This window comes from Sphaeramia orbicularis, chromosome 21, assembly GCF_902148855.1.
Source record: "Sphaeramia orbicularis chromosome 21, fSphaOr1.1, whole genome shotgun sequence".
In the NCBI taxonomy this organism is placed as follows: domain Eukaryota; kingdom Metazoa; phylum Chordata; class Actinopteri; order Kurtiformes; family Apogonidae; genus Sphaeramia; species Sphaeramia orbicularis.
The window spans coordinates 51058505-51079532 of record NC_043977.1 but is presented as its reverse complement, the minus strand read 5'-3'; the positions used below and the strand labels follow the sequence as shown (position 1 = coordinate 51079532).

The 21028-nt window shown below is 37.4% G+C and overlaps 1 protein-coding gene and 1 long non-coding RNA gene across 2 annotated transcripts in view; one reads left to right on the top strand and one right to left on the bottom strand.

Moving 5' to 3' along the window:
- Nucleotides 1–1642, top strand: part of LOC115411909 (uncharacterized) — a 23636-nt gene extending 21994 nt beyond the window's left edge. The window contains exon 3 of the long non-coding RNA XR_003934284.1: nucleotides 1538–1642. This is a non-coding gene — a long non-coding RNA (uncharacterized LOC115411909). The remainder of the gene's footprint in view (nucleotides 1–1537) is intronic.
- dpp10 (dipeptidyl peptidase like 10) overlaps nucleotides 1–21028 on the bottom strand; it is a 618779-nt gene that overhangs the window by 490324 nt on the left and 107427 nt on the right. The window lies entirely within an intron of this gene.

Below are 21028 nucleotides of genomic sequence, written 5' to 3'. Positions count from 1 at the left end.
CTCTACTCTCCTCCTCCTTGTTCCAGCTCCTCTGTGATTTTTTTTCCTCCATCCAATGTCTCACTAAGTAAGACTGTCACCCAATCTCTCCCTCATTCACTTTCTCTCTCTATCTGTCAGTCAGCTGTGTCCCATTCCCTTATTCAGTCGACGCCTCTCCTTCTCAGTCTGTCAGTCTCCTGCTCATTCACTCCATCCATCCCTCTCTCCTTATTTGCACACCTCACTTCCATCCTCACTCACTCTGCCTGCACTTTTCCCCCGATCCATCACAGTGCACGTCTTGGTTGTCGGGGTTTCGAGCTGTCAGCAGCCCGCTACCGCCACTATTTTTCTCTGCAAACTTTATACTCTCTGAAGGCCGCTAATGTTTTTTTTTTTTTTCTTTTTGTTTTGTTGAACCTTCCTTCCGTCGTTCAGTCCTCTTCTGTGTTTTATTCTCTTTGGCCTCAAGCAGTTCATTTTGTTTCAGCCACTTGTCGCTACTACTCCTTTGCTTTATGGCACTCAAGTCCTCTGACTCGCTCCCACTCTCTGCTTTATGTCTCTGTGGTGTCGAACGGCAGCAATTTTACCCTGTCTGCCTTCACTGAACGTATTTCTCATTTAGTCGTACTCTGTGTGATTCACTTCCGACATTCAGAAGCACTGCGTTGTTTTTTAGGAAGGTACATCTTCATCACCGAGACTGATCCGGATGCACTGTCAAGGATCTGATCTAACAATAACAAGTGTTCAGAGAACGCAAACCTCCACCAAGCACCCCGAACGGTGTGCATGTGTGGATCGACTATTTCTTTTTATATTAAACAGTTTCAAGGTTGTTCCATACAGCAGAAAAAGTTGAAGCTTGGTACGAGTCACGAGTATGTCAAATTATATTAAATTCCAATCAATATTTGTTGAGCTATAATGAAAAATGTGTCGTAAATGGAATTTTCAGTGTTAAATGTAAATGTCCACAGAGTCCACATTCCACAGTGGATGTGGACAATTTTGTGCCAGATACAAGGTATAGTTATAAGCTATGGGCGGATCAAATTGATGGCTAATCGGAGTCGTTTTGAATATTTATGAATTTTCGAAAATTGCTCAATGATGAGAGATAGGAAAATTGTAGATTTCGTGACCTTACTGTGACCTTGAACTTTGGCCTACTTGGCCCAAAATTTAATGAGTTTGTCCCAGGGCCTAGGCCTATGTGTGGGTACAATTTGGTAAAGATGGTTGGAATAGTTTTCTCGTAAAGTTGCTAACAAATAAACAAACACACAAAGCAAAGTGATCACAATACCTCCTGGCGAAGGTAAAAAATACATGTGAAGCAACTCCAAATACAATTCAACACAATTTCATTGAACACAATTTAGGGACTCAAGGCTAAATATCACACATGAAGCTATGCAACTCAATATTGTACAGACTGTTAGATTCCATTTATTTGGCTTTTTTTCAGCAGACACCAGATCATAAATTAACTTAAAAAAAATTCCATTTTTACTTTAAAAACTTGTTTTATTAAAGGTACATAGACAAGACTTAGGCTGAATCCCAATTCACCCCTTGGCCCCTCCCCCTTACCCCTACTCCTCCATTTTGCATGTACACATGAATGGGGTAGTGTTGTCCCGATTCTCAATTAGAGGGATGGAAAGGGTTAAGGCGGAGGACTGCATAGCACTGAAACAGAGATATTTTACACTACAAATGGAGGGGTCGGAGAAATTTCCCTTAATTCTATTCGAATTGTTGGCAAGATGGAGGTAAACACAGCCAAAAAAGTGCAGCAGTGTGATGAAAGAAACACACAAATGTATTTTCTTTGTAAGGAACTTAATTATTTTATCGATCATTTAATGCTGTTTCAGTGTGTTATAGATCGTATTTCTGCGGTTTACAGTTGATAGCCGTAAAAAGATGACCAAAGCCCATGGAACAGAGATGGTTACAGCTGCTGACGACATGGGGAATACTTTTGGAAACAAAGTTGTCTTATCTGTTAATAGAGGCATCGATGACTGCTGATGACGTAACAGGTCGCGAAGTGTTGCCCCATTTCATAGGGGAATGTTTCAACCCCTAACCCTTGCATCTTCGTTTCAAGGGGTCGTGCTAAGTGCAAGGGCCAAGGGGGAGGGGTAAGGGGTGAACTGGGATTGGGCCTTAGACTTAGACAAACTTAATTGATCCACAAGGGAAATTCCATGATCGCAATAGATCAGTTGCATAAAAACACTCTTGAAAAAACACTAGCAGAAAAGAACAAAAAAAATAAATAAATAAATACAAGATTTGCATATATACAAACAGGAAAATAGAAGTAAATCATACTATATACATACAGGTGTGAAAGTGACTAAGGTCTCAGTACATATCTCATTGTTTTGCATCTAAAAACCACTGTCACAAACACACTTTCTCATAAGCCCCTTGTTTTGCAAATTAAAAAAAAGACAATGGCTACTGTCACAGTACTGTGGCACGAAATATAAATTTGTCTATTGCCACAGAGACAATCAAATGTTAGCATTTGTAATAGAGCAGCGGTTCCCAACCTTTTTTGGCTCATGACCCCATTTTAACATCAACAAATATTTGGTGACCCCAGACATACAAAACAGAGACTTTTTTTTTCTTTTTTGTTGAAATTAATTTGTTTTTGATCATGTAATAGTTTGCTATACTATAAGTAAATGTTAATTTTAGACGACATTTAGTCTATATAATGTATATTATTATAGACTGAGGCAGTAAAGCCAGGTGTAGATTATTGCACAAAGGGAGAATTTGATTTTCCTTGGTCTGGATATGTACAGTCAGTCCAGCTTGTATTTACAAGGCTGACAATTAATACTGAACAAACAAGAACTCCAACTATGAATTATGAAAGAGCTGCAGCATCTGAAACTGACCACAATGAACATTTGACAGATAAACAGAACCACAGTGCTTCAGTTTCAGACTCACAGTTTGTCATGTCTTCTGTGTATTGTGATCGTCTCTCTCAACTCACCATATATTTTTTTATTCGTAAGTTGTTTTTTTGTTTGTTTGTTTGTTTTACATTTTTATCAATTACTAGAAATTTCAGGTGACCCCATTCGAATTTCAGGCGACCCCACGTGGGGTCCCGACCCCAAGGTTGAAAAACACCGTACTAGAGCCAGTCATGGATACTGTTACATGAACTCATCAATCTGTTGTTGCCACAGTACTGTGGTGATTTATGGTGAATACTTCAATGTACTGTAGAGTACTGTGTTAGATGTGGCAGTGTTGAGTTTTACCTCTCAATTCTGTGTTAGTTCAGTGTATTGAGTACTGTGCTCTGGATTCTGCACTCTGAACGTTGTCCCAGTGGCAAATTTATATTAATGTCGGAATTACCTATCAGCACCGTGCCCCCCCCTTTGAAAATCAGCAGAAAAAAACTTACTGCTTTGAGCTTTGACCAGGAATCAAACCCTAGCCTTTCACATTGCAGTCCAAAGTCTTACCTGCTGAGCTAAATCTCCACTGTTTTGAAGGCTGTCCTATTTTCTATCTGATTGCCTTAGTACTTTTCAGGATGTGACATTTTTGAGATGTGACAAGTTACCAGTCTACAACTGATATTACGAGGACACTGATTGGCTCTGTGGTAATAGATAAACTGATATTTCGTGCCACAGTACTGTGTCAATAACCACTTCGGGGGGAAAAAAAGCCTACTATAAAATAAATCCTCGCCTTAAAGCAGTCTATCTTTCCTGTTTGCTGTTTCCAGTTACACTTGCATGACTTTGAAGAAGCCTAAAGCTTTGTTGAAACTTGCACAAAATTCAATGAAAATTGACCACTGAAAGCCATGGAGGTGTGAGTCAAGCTGGATAAAAGGTTTAGAGGGGGAGAATTTATCTCCCTTTAAGTACAAAACTATTGGACAAAACTTAAGGGTCACATTTGGCGCAGGACCAGAGGCACATCTTGTGAAGGCATTCAAGTACTTGGGTCCTCATGCCCTTAGGGGACCCCTGAAGGCTGACGAGCTCTTCCCCTCTGCAGTGTCTTATAATGTGGCAGCTGCAGTGGTAAGAACCGCTTACACAACCAATCGACGATTTGCAATGAAATGTCAAAAGGAAACCCACAAGATGTTCTCAGTGAAAAGTATTGATAAGCACTGCTGGACCAAGAAAACTATTGAGTTTATATATTTGCACTGCGCTAACGTCCATTCTTCTAACATGCACACTAACTCTTGGAAGACTTGGAAGCGCAGAAGCTGCACACATCTAACTTTTTACTATTCTGTAGATGTTTGAACTTCTAACCAGTTTACATTTGAAATAAATACAAATGTAAAGTAGATTTTTGGTCTTGGGTTGGAATGAATGAGTCGTGACCACTGGCTGAACTGACTCCTATAGAACTTTTACCTGGTGCCCAACAGACTGCCTGGGGCCTCTGCTAAGACGTCTACATAAATAATTACAAGTGGAGCCAGGCACAGCAAACCCTTCACACATATTTTGCCCATTATAAATAAATGTGAAGATTTTTTAAAAATTAATTTAAAAAAATTTGAACTTTGACCTGGTGTTCCCAAAACGTAATGAGATCTGTTCTGGGTCACTGGCAATCGATGAACCCAATTTGGTATGAATTCACCCAACAGTTTTGCTGCTAAAGTGTCAACAAACAAACAAAGAAACAAACAAGTGTTCAGAGAATGCAAACCTCCGCCAAGCACCCCGAACCGTGTACGTGTATGGATCAACTACTGCTTTTTAAAGTATGGATGTGCAAAACAAACTTCATAATGATATTTCACAAATTGCATTTTTTATGATTATTTGAAAATGGTGCATAAAAAATAACAAAAGTCAACAGAGCGTAACAGAAGAGAAATGGAGTGGAAGAATATTTTGTAACAAAGTTGAAGCTTGGTACCAGTCATGTGTATGTCAAATTATATTAAATTCCAATCAATATTTGTTGAGTTCTAATGAAAAATGTGTGGGAAATGAGATTTTCAATGTTAAATGTAAATGTCCACAGAGTCCACATTCCACAGTGGATGAGGACAATTTTGTGCCAGATACAAGATATTGTTATAAGCTACGGGTGGATCGAATTGGAGGCTAACTGGAATCGTTTTGAAGTTTTTTTTATGAATTTTCGAAAATTGCTCAGTGATGAGAGGTAGGAAAATTTGAGATTTTGTGACCTTGCTGTGACCTTGAACTTTGGCCTACTTGGTCCAAAATGTAATAGGTTCATCCCAGGGCCTAGGCCTATCTGTGGGTACAGTTTGGTAAAGATGGTTGTACTAGTTTTCCTGTAAAGTTGCTAACAAACAAACATGCAAACAAACAAACAAACACACAAAGCAAAGTGATCACAATACCTCCTGGCGGAGGTAATAAACCGAACCACAAACAATACCCCTTGCCTCCCCTTTGGGGGGCGGGGTAATAAAGACAATAATTTAACAATGCAAAGTTCTTAGAATGCATCCTGAGGTCTATTTAAAATGTACAATACACACATTACCAAGTGCAGTTTATCAGGACAATTATACCTAGAACTCTCCTGTTAGTGCACTGTTACATGTCAGGTTATTATTTAATGTTTATTAAAGACTTGTAGAAGCCAATAATGTAACAACAACAGATAAGATAATAACGGCTGATAACGTAATAAATTTGCCATTCTTAAAATGTAATAGGCCAATAACGTAATATCTGGGCAATAATGTGTTAAAAGTCCTGAACTGATAATGTAATAGCTTTTGGTCAATAATGTTCTAACTTATTACGTTATTGGCTCAGTTATTACATTTGCAAAGATTTATTTATTTATTTATTTTTTATTTTTTTTACCAGGCCGATGACGTAATAACCAGCCAATAAGTTCTAAAGTTATTGGCCAAAAGTTATTACATTATCGTTTCAGGACTTTTATTACGTTATTGGCCAGATATTACGTGATTGGCTTATTACATTTTAAAAATGGCAAATTTATTATGTTATCAGTCATTATTACGTTATCGGCTGTTATTATATTATTGGCTTCTACAAGACTGTAAAGATCTGCACCTCAGGTGTTGAATGAGGATGTGTTATTGTGTTAACGTCTGTGTTAGGGACTGAAAGTAAGTACAGAGGCACTACACGTTGCTTTGGTTCTCCTTGTTTGGAGTCTATAGGCTGGGCTAAGCTAAACGCATCCTGGCCAGTAGTGACCTTCTCATCCCTTAACCAAAAGAAACCATTTTTCCCCTTAATTTTTAAGCTCCCACATTGTATCCATACACTGTTAAAAAAAAAAAAAAAAAAAAAGTAATTTAACAGAATTTTCACTGTTTGTTTTACAGATTTTTCCTGTATTTTTAAGATAGAGGAAAATATCAATGAAATGGCAAAAATAGACTGTGATTTTACACGTCAAATATAAAATAACATGAAAAAAATGTAACTGAATAACCATAAAATTTAAATTTTTTAAAATAATTTTTTTCCTTTTTCACAGAAAAATACAGTTAAAATACATTTGCAAATGCATCATAATTTCACAAATATATCTTTTCTATTTATGAGATTAAACTGTTAATTTAAAGTTTAATACTGTAAAAAAAAAAAAAAATAATAATAATAATAAAACAAGATAAAATTCCTGACATTTAACCATTAAAGAAGTATTTGTTCTGTAAATTTAACAAGACTTGTTTAATAATTGACAAATGTCTTGTGTAATTATGGGAGGTTTCACAACAAAAAATGTTGAATAAATGTATTTTTGTGAATGTATAACATGTATAAGCACTGATGAACTGTCAAAATACACTTTTTTACCAGTGGATTGTACAACTTAGTCTCATTGAAAATTATTTATATATATATATATATATATATATATATATATATATATATATATATATATATATGTATATATATATATATATATATATATATATATATATAAATATATATAGAAAAAAAAAAAGAAGCAAAATCTCATGTAAAGTTAGGGCAAAAACTGTATTTTAATTATGGAAGACTACCGTATTTTTATGAGATGGTTATTTTCCATTATTTTACTGTATTTTTTCAGCACCCCTTCTACCAGAATATTACAGTTTTTTTTATGTTTTTTTTTTTTTTTTTTTTACAGTGTACCTAATTTAGTATCTTAGAAAACAAATACTGCATTGCTACAAATATGAAGTTTTACAGAACAGACTTATATCAACATTCTGTCTAAGCTGAAATTTCGACTTCCATCCACTATTTTTAATTCCCCTCTCCTCCATTCTTCGCTTATCTCCTCCTATCCTCTCTTGCTCTCCCTCTCTTGATCCCATATCTCGCTCTACCATCCTTCTCTAATCTCTCCTGGTGTTCATCCCTCTGGGCCTATGCAGAGGCAGAACGCTGCCATAAACCTTGGCATTCAAACCAATGCAGCTCATGAATTTTAATACGCCACACACAAGAGTATGGGCAGGCAGGTGGGCCGTTGAGCTGCGTTCACACTCGCTGCGTGTCTTTCCCCAGCGAGGGGACAATAAAACCTCTCTGACGTCATCACTGCAAGGTTCCTCTCTCACTGCTCGGCCCGCGGGCGCCGGGGGAATCTGGGTTTTATCGTGCCTGTTTGGGCTTATCTCAGCACCGAGCCTGCAGGCCAAGGTCAATTTCATGCCTGGGCAAGGGGATGCTCATGCTGTTGTGGGCAAAGCAGCTGCTCATCTCTGGAGGCGGGTCAATAGCAGGAAGATATAAACCATAAATTGACCAAAGCAAATGGTCTACTGTTAGAAAGGCAGCACAGTGTATCGATGCTACTGTGGTGTTTGTGCTCTGCTGCGCTACAATCCACACCATCATTATCACTATCAATAGGAATGAAAATGAGCTGGCATTTTTGGGCTCAGAGGAGAGGAACGCAAGTAATCGAAAAAAGACTTCAATGAAATTTAATTAGGTACTCCACTGATTTTACACAAAAATGTTTGTACTCTAGTTAGTGGTATGATGTCCTTTATGGCTCTGGTGCAGATTTGTCAAGGCCTAATGATATCATCAGGGATATCCCTCTGGCTTCCAGACTTTTAATAGAAAGTCCATAAGAAGAAACCTCAAGGGTTGAGGTTAGCAGAGTTATGAGTTGGTAGAGTTTTGTCAGAGAATTTCAGACCTCGGTCCATGTGCTACAGTATGTAGGTCAGAACAGAGGTCAGCTGATGACCCTGGATCATCTATCATAGTTCTAGTGACAGGTTGTTGGATTGTAGGAGGTTCAGGAGATTTAAGTTACCAAGTATCATGCTTTATAATGTATCCATATTTCCACTGGGGTACAGGTGTCAAACATGCGGCCCGGGGGCCAAATCCGGCCCGCCAAAGGGTCCAGTCCGGCCCCTGGAATGAATTTGTGAAATGCAAAAATTACACTAAGATATTAACAATCATTTAAGTTCAGGTTCCACATTCAGACCAGTTCAGTCTCATAATAACCTATAAATACTCATAACTCCAAATTTTTCTCTTTGTAAATGTAAATATTTTCATGTATTTACACTAAAACACTGTATAATTTCGTAAAAACTCTGAATAACCTGAACAAATATGAACCTAAAATGTCTTATGAGAAGTGCAATTTTAATAATATTCCACCTGCTACTGCTATTTTGTGTATCTGTAGATCCACTGTGATCTATAAGTTATAATGTACATGTGGAAATGATAAACTAAAGCATAATAGTGTTAAAATTACAATTTTTTTCCCAGTTTGTTCATGTTATTCATGTTGTTTGAAAGGATAGTTTGTAGATGTAAACATTTTCATTATGCAATTTTACTTTTTTCACTGTAAAACATAGAGAAAAGTTTGGAGTTGACATTATTTATATATTATTATGTTATTATTTTACTGGTCCGGCCCACTTCATTTCAAATTTAGCTGAATGTGGCCCCTGAACTAAAATGAGTTTGACACCCCTGCACGGAGGTAATGAGCCTGTTTACTTGCACGCCAATACTCCGATCATTATCCAATTTATGGAGTTGTCAGATTATTTAAGTGACCATGCAAACCCGGGGTGTCCAATTCTGGTCCTCGAGGGCCGGTATCCTGCATGTTTTAGATGTATCCCTCTTCCAAAACACCTGATTCAAATGATAAGCTATCAAGTTCTGTGGAAGCCTGATAACAACCGTCAGGTGTGCTGGAGGTTAATTTAGTAAAATTCTAATGACCACATGCATTCTTCAGTCTCTGTATTAAGATCCAACCTTGATATATGAGAAGTATCTACAGTAAAAACTAAAATTTCAGAGAAAAACTAGCTTCTATAAACAAAAGTGGTTGTATTTACTGTGACCTCCCTTTGCACTTAACATGTCTGAAATGCTTTTGTTCTGGCAATATGAGATTTATTGCATTCATTTTCTGATATTTACACCAGGTTTTATTCAGTACATTCACCTGAAATGTTTGTGTTTGTGCTGCTGTTTCTTCTTCTTCTAACATTTAGTCAGTTTGTTGTGTGTCTTATGAGCCTGTGCACATAATTTCTGTATTTTCTCTTTGTATTTGAAGAAAAGAGAATTAGAAATAAATATGTATGCTCATTTCACCTGTGCAAAAAGAACAAAGCTAGAGGTGGAATAAGAATTTTGCTCAGTACTGTCCATGTATTTTTATAGTGAATTATTTGCAGACAACAGGACGTGAGTAGTTTTCAAAGGGACTAATTTCCACTTCTAGAAGGGTTTGAGCAATTTGTACTTTGACATGACAAAACTATTTAAATGCCAACAAAGATAGGCCTCAAAATCCAGCAGCATGAAACCACACGTTGCTCAAGTGCAAGTGTTGCTACGACCATTTAGTTGAAGGGTTTTGATGTGTTCGATTTTTTGCATGTTTTTTTTTCATCAGCAGTCACATCAAACCGCTCTAATTGCATGACTTTACTTCAGAGCTCAACATCTCCTGTAATAAGTTCCCTTAACACTGTACTTTTTTTTTTTTTTTTACAGCTCTATTTATCATTTTATAAGCATATTTTAAAAGGGACCGAAATGCATTAATTACGCAGACCACTGTCCCCCAGTCCCACCCCCTCCCTCCTCCAGGTGGTACTCACATAAATACAAAGAACATCCAACAAACACAGCAACAACAACAACAACAATAATAATAATAATAATCAAAATAATAAAAATTAGAAAAGCACTCAGAGAGCACAGACCTTGACCCTCCCCCATCACCACCAAAATTTAATCATTTGTTCCTTGTGCCAGTATCAACATTTTCTGAAAATTTCATCAAAATCTGTCCCTAACTTTTTGAGTAACTTGATAACAGACAAACAAACAGACAGACAGACAGACAGACAGACAAGCCCTGATGAAAACATAACCTCCTTGGCGGAGGTAATAATAATAATAATAATAATAATAATAATAACAGTAGAAGAGCGAAAGAACGTCCACATAACATCAGGTCAAAGAAAGTCTTATATGTAATATAATATATTAATGTAATTTTTCATTGTTTTTTTTTACTTTGTAATGTCTTATTGAGCTCCTGCAATTTGTTTTCCAAACCGCCCTAATTGCATGACTTTACTGCGTTCAACATCACCTCTTCCACTCTAATAAGTTCCTTTAACACCATATATATATATATATATATATATACATATATATATATATATATATATATATATATATATATATATATATATATATATATATATATATATATAAACCTCTTTATTTATCATTTTATAAACATATTTTACAATAGACCAAAATGCATTAATTACACAGGTCAATATCCCCCAATTCCCCCCCCCCCCCTCCTCCTCCAGGTGTGTGTGTGTGGTTGGGACAACATCCGACAAACAAATCAACAACTAAAAAAGCACTCAGAGAGTGCAGACCTCCACCAAGGCAGATCAGACCCCCCCCCCCCCCCACCCTATCACCACTAAAATTTAATCATTTGTTCCTTGTGCTAGTATCAACATTTCCTGACAATTTCATCAAAATCCTTCCATAACTTTTTGAGTTATCTTGCTAACAGACAAACAAACAGACCGACAGACAAACCCCAGTGAAAACATAACCTCCTTGGTGGAGGTAATACTACTACTACTACTACTACTACTAATAATAATAATAATAATAATTATTATTATTATTATTATAATAACAGTAGTGATCAAAAACAAAGAAAGAAAGAAGAAAAAAAGGGGGATACACACATATGAAACAATCCAAATAACAAGCTGCACCAGTGGCTCAAACTGAAACTAGTCAGCTGAAGAACGTCCACATGACATCAGGTCAAAGAAAGTCTTTTAATATATGTAATATAATATATTCATGTCATTTTCCATTGTTTTTTTTTTGTTTTTTTTTTAACCTTTTACTGTCTTTCATGTATTTTTATGCTGAGCTCTCTCTTGCAACTAATTTTCCAATGCAGTTTTTCTGCAAATGGCAAATAAACTGAAACTGATAAAGGTTTTATAATACTTGTCTTCTGTTCCACTCGTTGAAAATCTACATTTTTCTAGATCCAACCCCAACATCGCATGAAACCACACGTTGCTTAAGTACAAACGTTGCTATGACCATTTAGTTGAAGGGTTTGGATGTGTTAGATTTTTTACATGTTTTTTTTTTTTTTTTTCATCAGCAGTCACATCAAACCGCTCTAATTGCATGACTTTACTTCAGCGCTCAACATCACCTCTTTTACTCTAATAAGTTCCCTCAACACCATACTTTGATGTCCAGCTTTAACTAACTGTAATCTCTCTACACCGGTAAAGGCACCGGAGCCTTTTAACGGGACTACGGGCCCCATTCTGTCATCGACCTCTCATGAATTAGATTCCCCCGGCCACCGACGGCAAAGGAGATGAAGGGGAATCAGGTTAGGGAGCAAGGAGATTAAATGGAGAGTGTCGGTTTCAAAAGCTTCTCTGTGGTTCAGTGTTTAAGTGGAACTGCTGTTGTAGTGCACTGAAGGCTGAAGTGTTGTTTGGTGGAGTGAGGCAGTTTCTATCATCTGCCATCACATGGGACATACTTAAGAGGGGTTAGTCTGTTTTCCTGAGCATTCAGTTACAGTATGTCTGTTTGGCTGCTGGTTTGTTTTGTGTGTTTTCCTTTTGGGAGCCGGTGGACTGATTCAAAGTTCATAATGCATTATTAGCTTTTCAGAACTAGCTTTCACAGGCTTTTTCAGCACAGTGAGTGTTAGTGAGTGTGAGGGCTGAAAGCATTGGAGCTTCAGAAATTACAGAAAAGCTTCTTTATTGATTTAACCCAGTGTTTTTCTACTTTGAGGTTCAAATGGGATTGCCTGAAATCTCTAGTAATTGATTAAAAATAAATAAATAAATAAATAAATATCCTGTTGATGGAGAAATGTGTTGTTAGTATACATTAAATTAAGTCTGAATCAGCCCTGAGCATTGTGAAGAGGAGTGGAAAATATTATTTGTCTTGTTGTTTTTTATTGTTGTTTTTGTTTTTTTTTTGTTTTTGTTTTTGCTTTTTGTGCTCAGAGAGCGCAGACCTCCGCCAAGGCAGATCAGTGCCCCCCCCCGCCCCTCAAAAAGTTATGGATGGATTTGGATGAAGATTTCAGGAAATGTTGATACTGGCACAAGGAACAAATGATTAAATTTTGGTAGTGATCAGGGGTAGGGAGGGTTGGGGGGGGCACTGATCTGCCTTGGCGGAGGTCTGCGCTCTCTTTTCTAGAAAAGCACTCGTACAGCGCAGACCTCCGCCAAGGCAGATCAGTCAGACAGACAGACAAACAGACAGACAAACAAACCAACGCCGAAAAAAACATAACCTCCTTGGCGGAGGTAATAACTAGAAAAGCACTCGCAAACCTCCACCAAGGTAGATCAGTGCCCCCCCGATCACCACCAAAATTTAATAAATTGTTCCTTGTGCTAGTATCAACATTTCCTGAAATTTTCATCCAAATCCGTCCATGACTTTTTGAGTTATCTTGCACACAGACAGACAGACAGACAGACAGACAAACCAACGCCGGCAAAAACATAACCTCTTTGGCAAAGGTAATAATAAAAAAATAATTATAATAATAAACTAGAAAGCCCAGCTCCCCCCTGTACTTTCCTGACTATAAGCCGCTACTTTTTTCTCACACTTTGAACCCTGCGCCTTGTACAACGATGTGGCTCAAGTAAAGATTTTTACGGGCTAACGGCCTCCAGGGGGCGCTGTAGCAGGAAGCGCAAAAGCGAGACAGACAGGTGGAAGAGGTGATGAAGAGAAGTTTTAAGCTTAACTTTGAACAATCATTTTGCGTGTTATGCACAAACCCTCATCATGGAAAACACACCAAGAAATGCATATGATGCAGCTTTTAAATTAAAAGTGTCTATTTAAGAAGGAAATAGAGCTGCAGCACGGAAGTGACAATGAGAGACAATGGAAGAGAGACTGTGAAGGTGTGTGACGGAGCCTTTCTGAGGCTGTTCAACTCCGACACTTAAGAAGACGACTGCAGTGGTTTCAATGAGCAGAAGGAAGATGAAGATAGCGATCAATGACTTTCTGGGTTTTTTAATCAGCCGTGTTCCTGCTGTTTTACTGCCGTGTTACAGGCACTATTTGGAAAAATAGGACCAATGGCCCTGTAGCTTACTGGCCAAATTAAAAGCTTTGGGAAAGGTACGAGGGCTGTTCAATAAGTTCATGGCCTCACCCAGAAATACTGGTTGTTATAATACAGGATGTTACATTCTTTCGTGATGGGATAGTGATGCTTGAACATCAATGGACCAAGTGCATTGCTGTAAATGGAGATTATGTTGAAAAATAAAATATAAATTATCAGTCTGTGTTGTTCTGTTCTGGGTGAGGCCATGAACTTATTGAACGGCCCTCGTATCCAGATGCCATTTATTATCACCCAGTTCTGTGTATTTATTATATTACAGAAATAGCCCATGTTTTGGTCATATTTCAATCAGATCTGTAAAAAATTCTAATTCCTACTTGATATCATTGATACTTACTGATTTATTGGATCAATCCACTTCCTATCTGTTATAATGGGAGAATTTGTCAAAGTCACACCAAATCCAGAATTAGATCCGGATCCAAATAATTGCAATACCTTGTGTTGACATCATCGTAAAGAACCTGTATACCAAGTTTGAAGTCAGAACTGTAGTTTGGGAGAAAAAGGTGATTGAAATGTTTTCCCCATAAGAGCCCATGTTAAATTTTCCATAAGTTCCCGGATCCAGAAGAAGATCCTGATCAGCATGTGGACATTATGTTTTGGTCATCTCCCCATCAGGGCTGGACTGTAGAAATTTACACTGGATATCATTTATATTTACTGAGTTATTGCATCGATCCACTTCCTATCTCTTATAATGGGGACATTTTTCAAAATGGCACCAAATCCAGAATCAGATCCGGATCCAAATAATTTCACTAACTTTTGTTGACATCATCATACAGAAGCTGTATACCAAGTTTGAAGTCAATGGGAATTGTAGTTTCGGAGAAGAAGACGATTGAAATTTTTGTAATGGACAACATACAACGACAACGCCGGACGACGCATGACGACAATAGCTTACAGTCTGTCGGTCGGTAAGCTAAAAAGCAGTTAAGGTATAGAAATAAATATTTAAATAATATGTCTGTTTACCATCTTTCCGTGTAAATATCTCATGTTACAACGTGGACACCTGCGGCTTATAGTCAGGTGCGCTCTATAGTCTGGAAAATACAGTACATTATCAATAAATTAAATAATGAAAAATACCTGATTTTGACTGAAAAAATGCAAAATACAGAGGATAATATTATAATAAATAGTGATAAATCACATAAGAAAGGTTAAATAGAGAGAAAAATTAATTTCAAAAGTAGCACTGGGCCTTCAAGGGTTAAGTATAGATGTGGTTGTCTTGAGAGGACTTATCCATTATTATCCATTATTTTGATATCATTATGCTTCTACCCCTATTCCATCAGGGACAATGACACATTGAATAGATGATCCCTTGTTACATCCATCAAAAAAATACCACAGATGAAAGCAAATTAGAAACATAATGGAACTTTCATTTTGGAAGATGCATAAAGCCCAAATGTATGTATTAGACTTCATTTGAAAGAGAGCATGTCCTACTTTTTTGTTTAACCCATAAAGATCCAAAAATCCACTGGCATCCGAAACCATCTACTGATCTAAACTGTTTAATACCTGTTGATCCACTAATCCTATCAATACGTGTAAATAATTGGTGTAAAATACAGTTTATCGTCTTTTCATGGTCATCAGATCAGATATGACCCATTTGGATGTTCAGAGGCTCCGTAGTTACCGTGGAAACACTGCTGTCTTCTACAACATTGATTCACCAGTTAAACCCATGGAGTTGGATCTATGGCAGTGGATGGACACACTGGGTTTATGTTCAGTTAATGATATATTTTACTGAAAAAGTCATTTTTTCTTCAGTTTTCTCTGTTTTTGATTTAATAACCATCAACTTTAATCTGAACATTTACATGATCAGTAAATTGAATAATGAAAATATCTGATTTTGACTGAAAAAATGCTAAATACAGCGGATAATATTATAATAGCGATAAATCTCATAAAAAAGGTTTAATAAAGAGAAAAATTGATTTGGGAACTGTCACAAAAGTAAGACTTTCTTTATGGGTTAAGATTAGATGAGTTTGTCTTGAGAGGAAATGACTATTATTGTCCATTATTTTGATATCATTGTGCATCTACCCAAACTCCAGATCTATTTCCATGTGGAACAATGACACACTGAATAGATGATCCCTTGAAGCCTCCATCAGTGCATACCACAGATGAAAGCAAATCAGAAACATAATGGAACTATTCTTTGGGAAGACGCATAAAGCCCAAATGTATGTATTAGACTTCTTTTCAAAGGGAACATGTCCTAGTTTTTTGTTTAATGTAGTAAAAGCCTAACCTGAGCCACATCAGCTCAAACATGGCCCAGATGTACTCCTAACCCAAACCTCTGATTGGGTTGCTGGATGTTTAGGGTTAAAAAGGTTAATGGAAATTGGAAAAAGTACTGAGATTTGCATTTTTTATATTCACTTTATATGGTTTTTGCCATTTCGGAGAAGAATAAATGCAGTTTTCAGCCCTGATATGTGTAGATCCTGAGTTGACTGGCCTTAACAATCCATGCTTATCCCACCCCCAAAGGGGAGATAAGGGGTATTGTTTTTGGTTAGGTTTGTGTCTTTGATTGATTGTTAACACTTTAGCAGTAAAACTATTGGTTGAATTCATACCAAATTAGGTTTATAGTTAGCCAGTGACAATGTCAGTTCAAATTTCTTATGAGTTTTTAAATCTTTTTTTCCCCATTTACTTATAATGGCTGAAATGTGTCTATTCTGTCTATTGCTGTGTTTCCAATACGTGGCACCGACTCGGCCTTTTTGCGTTTCCATTACGAAAAAGGAACTGGAATCTGGTACCCGGTACTAGTTTTTTGGTATCACCTCCGCCGAGGTTCCAGGACTGGGGACCAGATACTAAAACGTGACGTGTAAACACTTCAGACCACTGATTGGTCAGAGAGTTGTCTCTGTGACCCGCCGCTTTACAAAAAATAGATGCAGAAGTTGACAGGAAATATAGCGGTAGGTTAATCCACATGATGACAGCCCGTAAAACTACACCACGGTTTGTCGAGGAGGTTCGGATGTAAAAATTCAGCAGGAGCTTGACGAGACAACACACAACAAGTGAGTTTATCAGCAACTCTCTGAGTAGACGACATGGAAGTACCGCACCGCATCGCTGTGACGTCCAGGTACTGAAAAGTCGGTATTATCCTGTAATGCACAGGTGTCAAACATGCGGCCCGGGCGCCAAATCTGGCCCGCCAAAGGGTCCAGTCCGGCCCTTGGGATGAATTTGTGAAATGCAAAAATTACACTAAGATATTAACAATCCTTTTAGTTCAGGTTCCACATTCAGAACAATTCAATCTAAAGTGGGTCAAATCAGTAAAATACTATCATAATACCATATAAATAATGACAACTCCAATTTTTTCTCTTTGTAAATGTAAATATTTTCATGTATTTACACTAAAACAAAGTATAATTTTGCAAAAAATGTGAATAACCTGAACAAATATGAACAACCTGAAATGTCTTAAGAGAAGTAAGTACAATTTTAATAATATTCCACCTGTTATTAAATGTTTTGTGTATTTGTAGATCCACTGTGATCTGTAAGTTATAATGTACATGTGTAAATGATAAACTGAAGCAGAATATTGTTAAAATCACACTTATTTTTTCAGTTTGTTCAAGTTATTCACATCTTTTGAAAGGATAGTTTGTAGATTTAAACCTTTTCATAATGTAAATTTACTTTTTTCACTCTAAAACATAGAGAAAAGGTTGGAGTTGACATATAATAACATAACAATATAGAAATTTTACTGGTTCGGCCCACTTCAGATTAAATTTAGTTGAATGTGGCCCCTGAACTAAAATGAGTTTGACACCCCTGCTGTAATGGAAACAGTCTCCAGGAATAGGACCTGGAACCCGAGTTGAGTCGAGCTGAGCCGGTTCCACATAGTGGAAATGCGGCATAAAATCACCACCAAAATTTAACCATTTGTTCCTTGTGCCAGTATCAACACTTCCTGAAAATTTCATCAGAATTCCAGGCGACCCCACGTGGGGTCCAGACCCAAAGGTTGAAAACACTGTCCTAAGCAAAAATATTACATCCTGAAGAAGCTAAAGGTTTCTCTAAGTGTATCTAAATAATCTGTATGGTGCAGCATGCAGTGTGGAGCATCTGTCTGGTTCATCTATTCTAGCATCAACCGTCTTAGGTAGAAAACAGCTGCCTCTTCCGTTCTCTTTATTGCAGCCAGACTTCCACTGTCTGCACTCCAAAAATCAAAATCTTACAAAGTGTATTTTTCTCATTTCTAGTCAAAATATCTCGTTGCACTTAAAATAAGACATAATCACCTAAAGAGTAACTTTTCAGGGAGATATATATGAACTTATTGTTAGACAATAGATCTTGAAAATTTTAATTCAAGAACTCTTACGAAGATAATTTTCACTTGTTCCATTGTCAGATTTTTTTTGCTTGAATTAAGCAAAAAAAAAATCTTGAATTGAGCAAAAAAATCTGCCATTGGAACAAGTGAAAATTATCTCGGCAATATTTCTTGAGATAAGATTATCAAGATCTATTGTCTAAAAATAAGTTCTTATATCTCACTGAAAAGTTACTCTTTAGGTGATTGTCTTATTTTAAATGTGATGAGATATTTTGACTAGAAATGAGAAAAATACACTTGGTAAGATTTAGATTTTTGCGGTGTGGAATACCCGTTCACTCCAAACCAAGTGACAGAAAATCGCCTTACTTATTTTTACATTTTACAACATGAGAATGAATAAAAACAGTACATTTGCAGTGTGTTCTGCCAAAACAATGATGTGAATGATGCTAACATTCATTTTGGGTAATAGTTCACTGCAAGCAACCAATGTTATTTACAAAAGATGAATATGAAAAATATTGATTGTGGCTGCTTTGAGTTTTCCAGAACAGTCACAGCAACTATTTTCCATGATTTGAATTCAATAGGGCTTATTATATTGGTTACTGCTGACCCAAAAGTTGCATTTATGCACCCCGGATACAAAGTATTCTCAGGCCAAAGAAGCAGTGTCTCCTATCTTACGAGAAATTGGAATTACCCCTAAAAGCTGTAATGTGCATCTAATATCAACATGGTGCCATGGCGCATTAGAGCCAGCTCATCTGTGATAAGACACATTTCCAGAAACAGGAAGAGATAGTTCAAGGCAACATTTCTTATTTTTCACAAGAGTTTTTAGGAATTTGGTTTGTTGGAATATGTCAAACAGCCTTGAGAATAAAGGAAACTGAGAGCCATACAAGGAAGGGGGGGGGGGGGGGGGGGGGGGGGTGCGGTGGATGGGAAAAGTTAATGTAATATTTTTATTTTGATTTTTATTATTTTTATTTATTTATCTGTTCTTTTTTTTCTGATGTTTAAAAATCGTCCCTGTGTGGTGTATAGGGATGGGAATCAATAAGAATTTAATGATTCCGATTCCATTATTGATTTTGCTTATCAATCTGATTCCTTTTCGATTCTCATTAAGTGAAGGAATAAAAGAGTACAAACGGGTGTGTTTGCATCAACTGTCTTCTAAATTTCCATCTCTGCACAGAAAATATAACATATACAGTATGCACAAATAATAAGAGATGATGCCTGTCCCAGTTCTGGGGGGGGGGGGGGGGACACCATACAGCGAATGTGAAATTTAAGACGCTTTACTATTTCCTCTATTTCCTCTATTCCACCAAGTCCACCACCAAGTGGAACTGGCTCGGCTCGGCCCATCTCCCATTGTTGTGCACTTCACTTCCTTTCCCCTGCCTTCGGAAACTTGTATTTTAGGGGGTATGACATTTGTTGCCCGCACCGGAACCAGAACAGGGCTCAGATGTCGGCCTGGTGTTCACTCTGCCACTAGATTCACAAGCGTCGCTAAGTATCGTATCAAATACGAGACATTCCTGTAAATGAATCACATGCTGTGGACAAATGTTTGAACATATTGGAGGGATTCCACTCTTTTGAAGAAATGGAAGCTTTGCAAGTGTTACAAGTGGACCTGGTGTCGTCTGTTTGGACCGTTTCTGCCTCGACGCCCCAAAACAATGCAGCGTATGCATGATGTCATCACGCATGAGCAATGAAGGTGAAATTGGTAAGCAGAACTGTTAAGCAGGCAGGCAAACGATTCCAAGGAATTGAGCTACTGGGAACCGGTTCTCAAAAAGAACCGGTTCTCGATTCCCATCCCTAGTGGAGTATCTGTACGTTTGTACTTTTGTTTTGTTCCTTCTGTGAAATGGGCCTTATCTCACTGAAACGAACTGTAGACGTTTGTTAAACACCATAAATATCATGTTAAAGCTTCTGTTAATAAAAGCAAATCTTAAAAAAAACAAAAAACGATTTGAGAAGAGCCCATCTTTACGCCTATTTCATTTTGCCCTTCTCAACCTTCGGAATTTAATTATCTGTTGCTTTCACCAGGTTCTCAATTAAATGCGATGCAGTGTTCAGATCTGATGAAACCTTGCATTGCACAGGTTTAAAACAGAGCAGAATGGATGGCTCAAATCAAACCTGATTTGGTACTTGGGGCTATTTTTGGGTTCCCATTTCTGGCCTAATTAATTCCTCCATAGCCTCCATACTTGATGTTTGTACTTTGATGGTTATTCTGATGCAAGCCAAGAATTTCAAATATGATGAAATGTATAGCTCACGAATAGCAAGAAGCATACATATGTATAAAGCATGTACACTGCGTATTCCTCGGAGACAGATATTAAGCAAAAAAACATTCTGTCTTAACAAACACAGTCTGCAAACACACAGGGAATTGTGCAAGCAGGGGCAATTTAATAAGAAAACAATCTGTTTCACATCATTTAGTACACAGCACAAGCAGACAACGACACGTGCATCATCTAAGGAACAGCTACAGCCAACGCACCACAGAAACCCTGGACTGTATTCCCACATACGTACACACAAGCGTTCAAATCCACAAACTGTGATCCCTTCATGCCATCTTTATGAAGTGAACTGGCACACCGGAGCAGTTTGAACTCTTGCCATAACGGTCAAAGTGCAGGGTAACAGCAAAGCATAGCTAATAGCTGAGCTTTGGTCTGTGGTCTGTGCAACACACAGAAATATCACATCGCCTGGTCTCTATCCCATCACCTGGTCTCGGGCAAGGCAAAAAATGCTGTATCTTTTTACTGTGCAGTTTGGCATTCTCTCTTACTCTCCTTTGAAACTTGCCTTACAGTGTTGTTCACATGTTTTAAAGAATGATATTAAATCAGGGGTCTC